Source organism: Taudactylus pleione, unplaced genomic scaffold (genome assembly GCF_031769625.1).
Source record: "Taudactylus pleione unplaced genomic scaffold, aTauple2 ptg000026l, whole genome shotgun sequence".
NCBI classification, from domain to species: Eukaryota; Metazoa; Chordata; class Amphibia; order Anura; family Myobatrachidae; genus Taudactylus; species Taudactylus pleione.
In genome coordinates, this window is record NW_028284428.1 from 14,548,818 (window position 1) to 14,559,014 (window position 10,197).

At 40.7% G+C, this 10,197-nt stretch overlaps 1 pseudogene; it reads left to right on the top strand.

Annotated features, from left to right (window-relative positions):
• Positions 1–1,001: 1,001 nt before the first annotated feature.
• On the top strand, positions 1,002–2,542 carry LOC148539232 (uncharacterized; annotated as a pseudogene).
• Positions 2,543–10,197: the final 7,655 nt, after the last annotated feature.

The following is a 10,197-nucleotide window of genomic DNA, read 5'->3' on the forward strand; positions in this document are numbered from 1 at the left end:
GGCTTTGAACAGCTACAATTTTCCCAAAATTAGATCCATAAGGGGCATATAACTTAATCCGCATAAGACCTGGCGACGAGTGGAATACTGTATTTCGTACCAAATATGGACATTATGAAAAATTGGTAATACCATTTGGGCTGTGTAATGCCCCTGCAACATTCCAACATTTTACAAATTATGTTTTTAGAGATCTAATTGATCAGTTCGTTGTCATATATCTTGATGACATACAGTACTAATCTTCTCAAATTCCCAGGAGGAACATCACCGACATGTGTGAACTGTGCTTGAGCGTCTTCATGAGCATCAGTTATACATTAAGCTGGAGAAGTGTGAATTCCATCAAACTCAGGTTCAGTTTTTGGGTTACATCATTTCTATTGAAGGCTTAAAGATGGATTCTGACAAAATTCAGTCTATTGTAGATTGGCCAACTCCAAAAAATATTAAAGAGGTTCAAAGGTTTATAGGTTTTGCCAACTTCTATAGACGCTTCATTAAAGATTTTTCCAAGATCGTGCACCAATTACTCTTTTATCCAAGAAGGGATTATCTTTCTATTGGTCTCCCGAAGCTGCAAATGCATTTTCCTTGCTGAAGACAAAAAATATTTACAACAGATCCCATACTAATTTATCCCAACCAAGAGCTCCCTTTTATTCTCAAGACAGATGCTTCAGATACTGCAGTTGGGGCGATTTTGTCACAAAGAGTAGGAGAGAAGAAATTATTGGATCCATGTGCCTTTTTCTCCCATAAAATGACTGCCTCTGAACGAAATTATGATGTGGGAAATAAAGAACTATTGGCAATTGTATCTGCATTCACTGAATGGAGGCATTTGCTAGAGGGAGCCTCACACCAAGTAATTGTACTTACAGATCACCGAAATTTAGAGTTTGTTCAGTCTGCTAAGAGACTTTCAACCCGGCAAGCCAGATGAAGCTTATTCCTGAATCATTTTGATTTTGTTATTTCTTACAGACCAGGATCTGGCAATGGGAAAGCTGATGCTCTATCCAGAGCATATATTTATGACTCTCCTCAAGTGGAATCAGAAGAAACAATCCTTCCTAAGTCAAACTTTTTAGGAGCTATTGGCACAGGTGAGCTGATATCTGATATCAAAGAAGGCTACAGGACAGATCCCATCCTTTTAAGTCCTCCTTTAGATGTACATTTAGCCTACAGGAACAACTTATGGAAATACGAACATCGCTTGTATGTACCAACATCAGCACAATTAAAAGTACTGAAATTTGTTCATGATTCTACACTAGCAGGCCACAAGAGTGTGCAAAAAATCCATGAACTGTTAACTCGTTACTTCTTGTGGCCAAAATGTAAAGAGGATGTTAAAAAAATTGTACTATCTTGCAGTATTTGTGCCCAATCTAAGGTTTCCCATACTTCTCCACTTGGACTCTTACAACCATTACCTATTCCCTCTCGTCCTTGGGGGTCAAGTTCCCTGAACTTTATTGTTGAGTTACCTACCTCAAAAGGTATGCCTACAATATTAGTGGTGGTGGATTGACTCACAAAGATGGCCCACTTTGTGCCCTGTCATGGACTACCCTCTACAAAAGAAACAGCAGCATTATTGATTAAAGAAGTGTTTTGGCTAAATGGGGTACCTGATGATATGGTTTCAGATTGGGGGGTTCAATTTACTTCATGTTTTTGGAAGCAATTTTGTACAGCTCTTGATATAAAGATTAACCTGTCAACAGCCTACCATCCACAATTAAATGGTCAAACGGAGCGAACCAACCAGACATTAGAACAATATTTAAGGTGTTATATTTGCCATCTGCAAGATGATTGGGTTGATGTTCTCCCAATGGCAGAATTTTCATATAATAACTCTCAACATTCCTCCACCAAACAGAGTCCTTTTTTTTCCAATCTGGGGTATCACCCAAATCTGCTCCCTAATTTTCCACAGAATTGCGCTATTCCTGCTGTTGCTGAAAGACTACAATCTCTACAAAGTAATCTTGAGGTGTTAAAAGAAACATTGCATCATTCCCAGGACAGTTATAAGAGAATTGCAGATAGGCACTGTAAAGCTGCACCAGTTTTTAAGATTGGCGACAAAGTCTGGCTGTCTATACGAAATCTAAAAATAAGTGGGCCTACTCCAAAACTAGGGCCAAAATTCATAGGTCCATTTAAGATCTTAGCTCAGGTCAATCCAGTTTCCTTTAGGCTTGAACTTCCAGAGTTGATGAGGATTCATCCAGTTTTTCACAGCTCCCTGTTGAAACAAGTCATGCCAAATCCATTTCCTGGACGCACCTTACCTCCCCCAGATCCTGTCCGAGTAAATGAACATGAGGAATTTTTGGTAGAGGGAATTCTGGATTCACGCATTCATCGAAACAAGCTTCAATATTTGATAAAATGGCAGGAGTACGGCCCAGAAGACAATTCATGGGAACCAAAAGAGAATGTTCATGTCCCTCAATTACTGTGTGAATTCCATCAGAGATATCCAGATAAACCCAGCAAATTACCATCCACAGGACATTGTTGAAGGGGAGAATACTGTAAGGAATTGTATCTGACTATCACACCTTCAACCACAAGAGGTCACTATTTGTTCTTGATTTGCCCTTAACCAAGATGGCCAGTGTTATCTCAGTGGACTCCATCTTGCATCTTGATTCCTGTTTGGGCCTATAAATAGGCATGTCCTGATTTAAACCATCCTTGAGTACTCTGCTTGCTCAGCTAGTGTTATTTGTTCCTGCATACCTGATTTACCTGTGATTAACTCCTGGTGTACCAACATTGGCATACATCTGACTACCTGCTTGAATACTGACCAGAACTTCATCTACTGGTTCAGCTCCTGAATACCCGGCTGCTTATATACCTTCTGTTGGCTACTGGACTTCAGGTACATTACCAGGGACGTGATAGTAAGTTATTTTACACCTCCTTTTACCAATACCATATACATAATGAGATGTTTTGACTTGACTGATTAAAGTCTTGGTAGAGTTCACTGCAAGGGTATTTCCACACATAGGTTGGTGAGTTTGGTGCATACCAAACACCAGACAAGCTAATTGGCCACACACTTATTTTAACTTTTAAGCATTGAGTTTAACATAACCTTTGGGATGTTCCACCTTCCAGGACAGAGGCTTCTGGATTTGAAATTATTAATTGTTTGTTTTCAAGTAAAATGAGTACCCTCTGACAATTTCAGTCCCTCTTAGAGCACATGTCAATTTCTGGTCAAATTATTAGCTTTTCGCAGGTTCATTATTGCTTCTTCTAGGGATGCATGTCTAAGGTTCACAACAGAAATGAGAAATGTAAAAGAAAGTGTTGCTATATATTTCTTATCCAATGATTACCCCAACAGTTCTTTAGTAGAAAAAGCTGATTTCAATTCATAGTGTTCTTTCCCATTTAACCTGATTAGCTTACTTTCCTTATCTAATACTCTTGTCGGTGGCAGACATGGAACTCCAGCCTGCAGTGAAACAACACTTTGCCACTCTCGCTGCCTCATCAAACAGATGCTTTCATCTGACTTCTTGGGATCATGGCAGAGCTATATGTTGGGAGCAGACCTGCGGAGCAAGTGCAAATGAAGGAGAAAATGGATCATTGTCCTCTTGAGGTAAGTTTGTGTTTCTGTACTCTGTTTGTTTGGGAATTGTAATATGAACACCCCTCACTTATTTAGAAAAGTGTATTCCTATGGTAGAAGACAGATCAGCTTGTAGAGAGGTAACTCCCCTATATATCCTTGCATTTTTAGATTTGAACCCAAAGTCTTCTGGCTCCCTGTCATTTATATTGACATTTACTACGTATCAATATGAAAGGGTTTTTAAGAAAAGCCTAGTCATGCTAGGTGTTGGCTTGCCCATTCACAGAGCATTTACCATTAAGGTGATGCAGGTAGGTTTTACAGCATGTCTGTTATCAAATTGACTAAATCAGACAGCTATAAATTGCGTATTTGTAGATACACTCCTATGGTTTCATTGGGACTGAATTTCTGGGCTTCAGCCTACATTATATGTTATATTGCTCTATTTTTGGCTCAAGTTGGGTACTGTTTGGGTATGTGGAGATAGTAGTCTGAGAATTTGGAAGTGGGAAAGTTTTTAAAGACTAATTCACTGAGATTTTATTGTTCTTGTCACTGACAATGACAGCAGGTAGACCCTTTATCCTGAAGTGTTCTTGCTTCATGTTTGGGCAAAGATTAGTGTTCTATGGGACACAATCCATTTTAGCAGTATTATGCTATGGGACATTTCCTTTTGGGAATTGGTTCCATATGATTGTGCCAGCCTGAAGCAGACTGGAGATCCAGTTTTAGAAACAACAGTTCATTTTTATGAGCACTAAGGTGAAGTTTCCAAAGATGTTTTACCTTTGGGCACCTCTTCTGTATTTATTTTACAAAAATATATATTGAGGTAAGGTAGCCTTATAGTAGAAGCAGGCACACTGATTTTAATTAGTCTTCTCCACCACTGTTTTATTGTTTGCAGGATGACAGCAAAACAATGACTTTCACAGAGAAGTGTGTTCACGGCCCTGTCACTTACTAACAGAGACTTACTCCCTAATCACCGGCCACTATCTGGCATCAGTCATGCTGACACATGGCCTGCAGAGGCCTTACAATACCCTAGATTCCTCCTCCCCCTCCCAAATTGAAAGGCAATCCTCACCACTTCTATTTATATATATATATATAATATATATATACAGTCAGGTGCATAAATATTGGGACATTGACATAATTTTTATATTTTGGCCTCTATTCACCACCACAATGGCTTTGAAATGAAACAAACAAGATGTGCTTTAACTGCAGACTTTCAGATTTAATTTGAGGGTAATTACATCAAAATCAGGTGAACGGTGTAGGAATTACAAAGGTTTCTATATGTGCCTGCCACTTTTTAAGTGGCCAAAAGTAATGGGACTATCAACTCAAAAGCTATTTCATGGACAGGTGTGGGCTATTCCCTCATTGTTTCATTATGAATTAAGCAGGTAAAGGGTCTGGAGTTGATTCTAGGTGTGACATTTGAATTTGGAATCAGTTGCTGTCGACTCTCAATATGAGATCCATAGAGCTGTCACTATTAGTGAAGCAAGCCATCATTAGGCTGAAAAATCAAAACAAACCCATCAGAGAGATAGCAAAAACATTAGGTGTGGTCAAATCAACTGTTTGGAACATTCTTAAAAAGAAAGAACACACCGGAGAGCAACACCAAAAGACCCGGAAGACCACGGAAAACAACTGTTGTGGATGACAGAAGAATTATTTCCCTGGTGAAGAAACACCCCTTCATAACAGTTGGCCAAATCAAGAACACACTCCAGGAGGTTGGTGTATATGTGTCAAAGTCAACAATCAAGAGAAGACTTCACAAGAGTGAATATAGAGGGTTCACCACAAGATGTAAACCATTGGTGAGCCACAAAAACAGGAAGACCAGATTAGAGTTTGCCAAACAACATCTAAAAAAGCCATTACAGTTCTGGAACAACATCCTATGGACAGATGAGACAAATATCAACTTGTACCAGAGTGATGGGAAGAGAAAAGTATGGAGAAGGAAAGGAACTGCTCATGATCCAAAACATACAAGCTCATCAGTGAAGCATGGTGGTGGTAGTGTCATGGTGTGGGCATGTATGGCTGCCAATGGAACTGGTTCCCTTGTATTTATTGATGATGTGACTGCTGACAAAAGCAGCAGAATGAATTCTGAAGTGTTTCGTGCAATATTATATGCTCATATTCAGTCAAATGCTTCAGAACTCATTGGACGGCGCTTCACAGTGCAGATGGACAATGACCCGAAGCATACTGCAAAAGCAACCAAAGAGTTTTTTAAGGCTAAAAAGTGGAATGTTATGCAATGGCCAAGTCAATCCCCTGACCTGAATCCGATTGAGCATGCATTTCACTTGATGAAGACAAAACTGAAGGGAAAATGCCACAAGAACAAGCAGGAACTGAAGATATTTGCAGTAGAGGCCTGGCAGAGCATCACCAGGGACGAAACCCAGCATCTGGTGATGTCTATGCGTTCCAGACTTCAGGCTGTAATTGCCTGCAAAGGATTTGCAACAAAGTATTAAAAAGTGAAAGTTAGATTTATTATTGTTTAGTTTGTCCCATTACTTTTGGCCCCTTAAAAAGTGGGAGGCACAAATAGAAACCGTTGTAATTCCTACACCGTTCACCTGATTTGGATGTAATTACCCTCAAATTAAATCTGAAAGTCTGCAGTTAAAGCACATCTTGTTTCATTTCAAAGCCATTGTGGTGGTGAATAGAGGCCAAAATATGAAAATTCTGTCAATGTCCCAATATTTATGCACCTGACTGTGTATATATATATATATATATATATATATATATATATAATGAATCCCACAGTTTAATTATTAATTACTTATTCTATTACACTGGTCACCTTAAATTTTGAGCCTGGGTTCTGCATATCTGATTTTTATTTCTTTATATTTTTATTTGCTTTTGTAACTATCAGAATGAAATTATGGATTTTAAGAAAATTTCCCTATTTTCATCCCTTTATTGTATGTAAAAATCAAACAAACTTTTGTTATGACTTTGAATTACTTTTATTTACATTTTTTTTTAAAACAAACTACTGTAACAGAATATATAAAAAAAGTTTAGAAATTAATATATTTCGTATTTCTTCTGTGATTGTATGGACTTTCTCGTATTAGCCCCCAAATATAATCCCTCATCATACTCTAATTGTATTGCCCCTGATTACGACATTCAAAGTCCATCACATGTTGATGAAAATGTTCACCTTGCTCTTCCGAATAGGCACCCATGTTATCTTTAAATTGGTCCAAGTGAGCATGTAATATGCACTTTAACCACTTGCCTGGCACGGTCGTATCAGATACGACCATACCAGAGTGGGCTTTCCCTGACATGGTCGTATCTGATATGACCAGTCAGAAATGGCCACTAGGCGGCTATGGGAAGTTAATCTTCCCACTGTCGTCTATATCAGAGGGACCTTCTGGTCCCTCTACACCCGCGGTTCCCCCTCCTTTGTGTCCCGATCACTGCTGGCCATAGTGATCGGCACCGTCAGCAACCCCCTCCCGCGAACTTCCATGGGCTAGCAACTTCCAGCAGCCAGGGCTTATGTAGCCATGGCTGCTGTGGTGACCTGATCACTGTGGCCAGCAGTGATCAGGCAGCCAGACCCACACCTTCAGTAAGAAGCAGCAGCGGCGGCTATGGTAGCCGCCGCTCTGCTCTGTATCCGGGCCGCCAGCGGGACATCCTCCCGCTGCGGCTCTGGCTCTACAGTGATCACTATGTGATCACTGTTGTGTAGGAGCAGCAGCGGCGGCTCTGGTAGCCGCTGCTCTGCTCTGTATCCGGGCCACCAGCGGGACATCCTCCCGCTGTGGCTCCGGCTCTACAGTGATCACTATGTGATCACTGCTGTGTAGGAGCAGCAGCGGCGGCTCTAGTAGCCGCCACTCTGCTCTGTATCCGGGCTGCCAGTGGTACATCCTCCTGCTGCGGCTCCAGCTCTACAGTGATCACTCTACAGCTCTACAGTGATCACGCTACAGTGATCACTCTACAGTGATCACTCTCCAGCTCTACAGGCCACTCCCTCCAGCCTCAGCAGCTCCTCCTCCTCCCTAATATTATGCCCGTTTGTATAAGGGCCAGGCCATAATATGTATATATATATATATATATATATATATATAGAACAAAGTAGGTACAGGCAGCACTCCTTCCCAAACAATAATAATGGCAGATGATCGCAGGTGCCCACCGTTACAGCCAAACAATTGTCAGGCAGCAAGCCATAAATAGCAGCGGGATGGCGGCACTCAATGCAAATAAATAGATTCTGCAGGCAGGTTGTTCACCAACGTTTCAATACATGTTGTATTTTTGTCAGGGTGCAAGACATAACATAAATGAACTTACCAGCTTAAATCCCCCGTGGACTGTCCATGGCGCCGAGACGCTGGCGGGTCCCGTCAAGCGTGGTGACATCATCAGTATCGCGGCGTCACAGAGGTCAACCCATGTGATCTCCCCTGCAAACAGTGAAGGATCAAAATCGTAGCTAGGATGCAGACAGATAAACAGGAAGCACAATCACATCATGAAGGGGACAGCATAAATGAGCGGGTGATCCAATAAATCCTGCACATGCAAAAATACTGATGCTGTACAGAAAAAGACCAACCCCAATACACAATGTAAATACCGTCCTCACAAATAGACTAGCCTATACTAAATATACTGGCTGAAGGAACCTACAAAAGCAACAATGAAATATCAATACTGTATACATAATATTGCAGTGTAACTACTAGCCAAAATGGAACATGTAATCAAAACATAAACATAAAAAATATATCAGGAAAAATTTTTTAAAATAAAAAATAAACAATAAAAAAATGAAAAATAAAATTATATCAAATAAATATGAAAATAAATCTTAATGAAAAGTATACCAAATAACCATAAATACCAAAAAAGACAAAACTAGAAAATTACTCATTCAAAGAAAACAAGATAAGTCCAAGTTCTCATTAAGGAACCTTGGAGATAATGTCCCCAGACGATGGATCCATCTGCTTTCAGCCTGTAGTAACAACACTGAGTGATTACCGCCCCGTTTAGGCAAAGGGATATGGTCAATAATGTGATATCTCAAAGTAGCTAGACTATGCCCAGCTTCTACAAAATGTCTAGCAACAGGATGTTCACTCCGTCCAGAAATAAGGGCCAAACAGATGGTAGAACGATGTACGGCCATCCTCTCTTTGAAAGCGCGCTCTGTTTTTCCAACGTAATTCCGTCCACAAGGGCAGCTGATCAGATAAATAACGAACTTACTGTGACAAGATAACCTATGTCGTATAAAAAACTTCTTTCCAGTATAAGGATGATAAAAAGTATCCCCAGCGACCATGTAGTAAGTTTCAGTCCAACTTCTCCAGAACTGAGTGGCATGCACTACGTAATTTAAGTGATGATACATCGATTACCATCAGACCGGCGGACAAGGGTGGTGCAATTGTTATCCTTGATACAACATACTATATACAAGAGATTAATGGCCAATTAGCGAACCCAGATGTCTATATAATGTTGGACAGTGACCCTATCAGCTCATATAATCAAGAGCTAGATGCGGTCTTGGAAAAGGCGGTTAAAGCTGAATTTTTGTCTAAATCAATACAAGAAGCTCTAATTACTGAGTTTCCTATCACTCCAGTTCTATATACTCTACCGAAATTTGATTCAGAGCCGCTCGTAAGCGGCTGCTCGTTCGCTCCGAGCGATGTTCACACATCTGCGCATGCGTATGGGTCGTAATGCGCATGCGCCAACCAGTCAGTGCGGTCGGAAATCGAGCGCTCGCAAAATAGCGAGTGCCTGCTAATTTGAGTTACAGGATGAGGCGTTTGTGGGTGGTAACAGGGGAAGGTGCTTGAAAACAGGGAGTGGTGATCCGAACGCAGGCGTGCCAAACGGTCAAAACGGGCGTTTTAAGGGTGTGCATAATTAACAAAGCAGTGTCATCGACCACGTCACTTGGTTGTTTCTTAGCCTGAACTGTTGGCATGATTGCGGTAGGAAAATCGTACCACAAGCACTGCGAGCAGTTCAGACGCCTTTCGATGTACTCGATTAATCTAATAAATAGCGGAGATGACGTAGGATGTGAGCGGCCAGGGGGCGTCTTTACAAAATAGCGAGCGCATGTTTCGTTCGCTCGCTCAGACATAGAGGCATCAACAGACCACAAAGAGCGAGCACTCAATTTAAATTGCCGGTCCCTTTTTCTGAACGAGCGAGCGCAAATAGCGTCCGGCTCTGAATCAGGCCCTATATCAGAGCAACCTCCTGATAAAGTCCCTCTAGGATGAATCATGTTGAGATTGTGGAAGCTTTTATTCCATGTAGTTTCCTGCTAAATACACCCTTTTTGGGGTAATACAGACAAGCATAGTTTATTTTGCTAAATGTATGCATTTTTATTTTTTTTAATAAATACATTACACAGTATTGCACTATGGTTGGTTATCTTTGTTATATGCATACAATCTATGATGCTATGGATGCACTTTGAGATGACCATAATGCAGAATTCTGCCAATTGA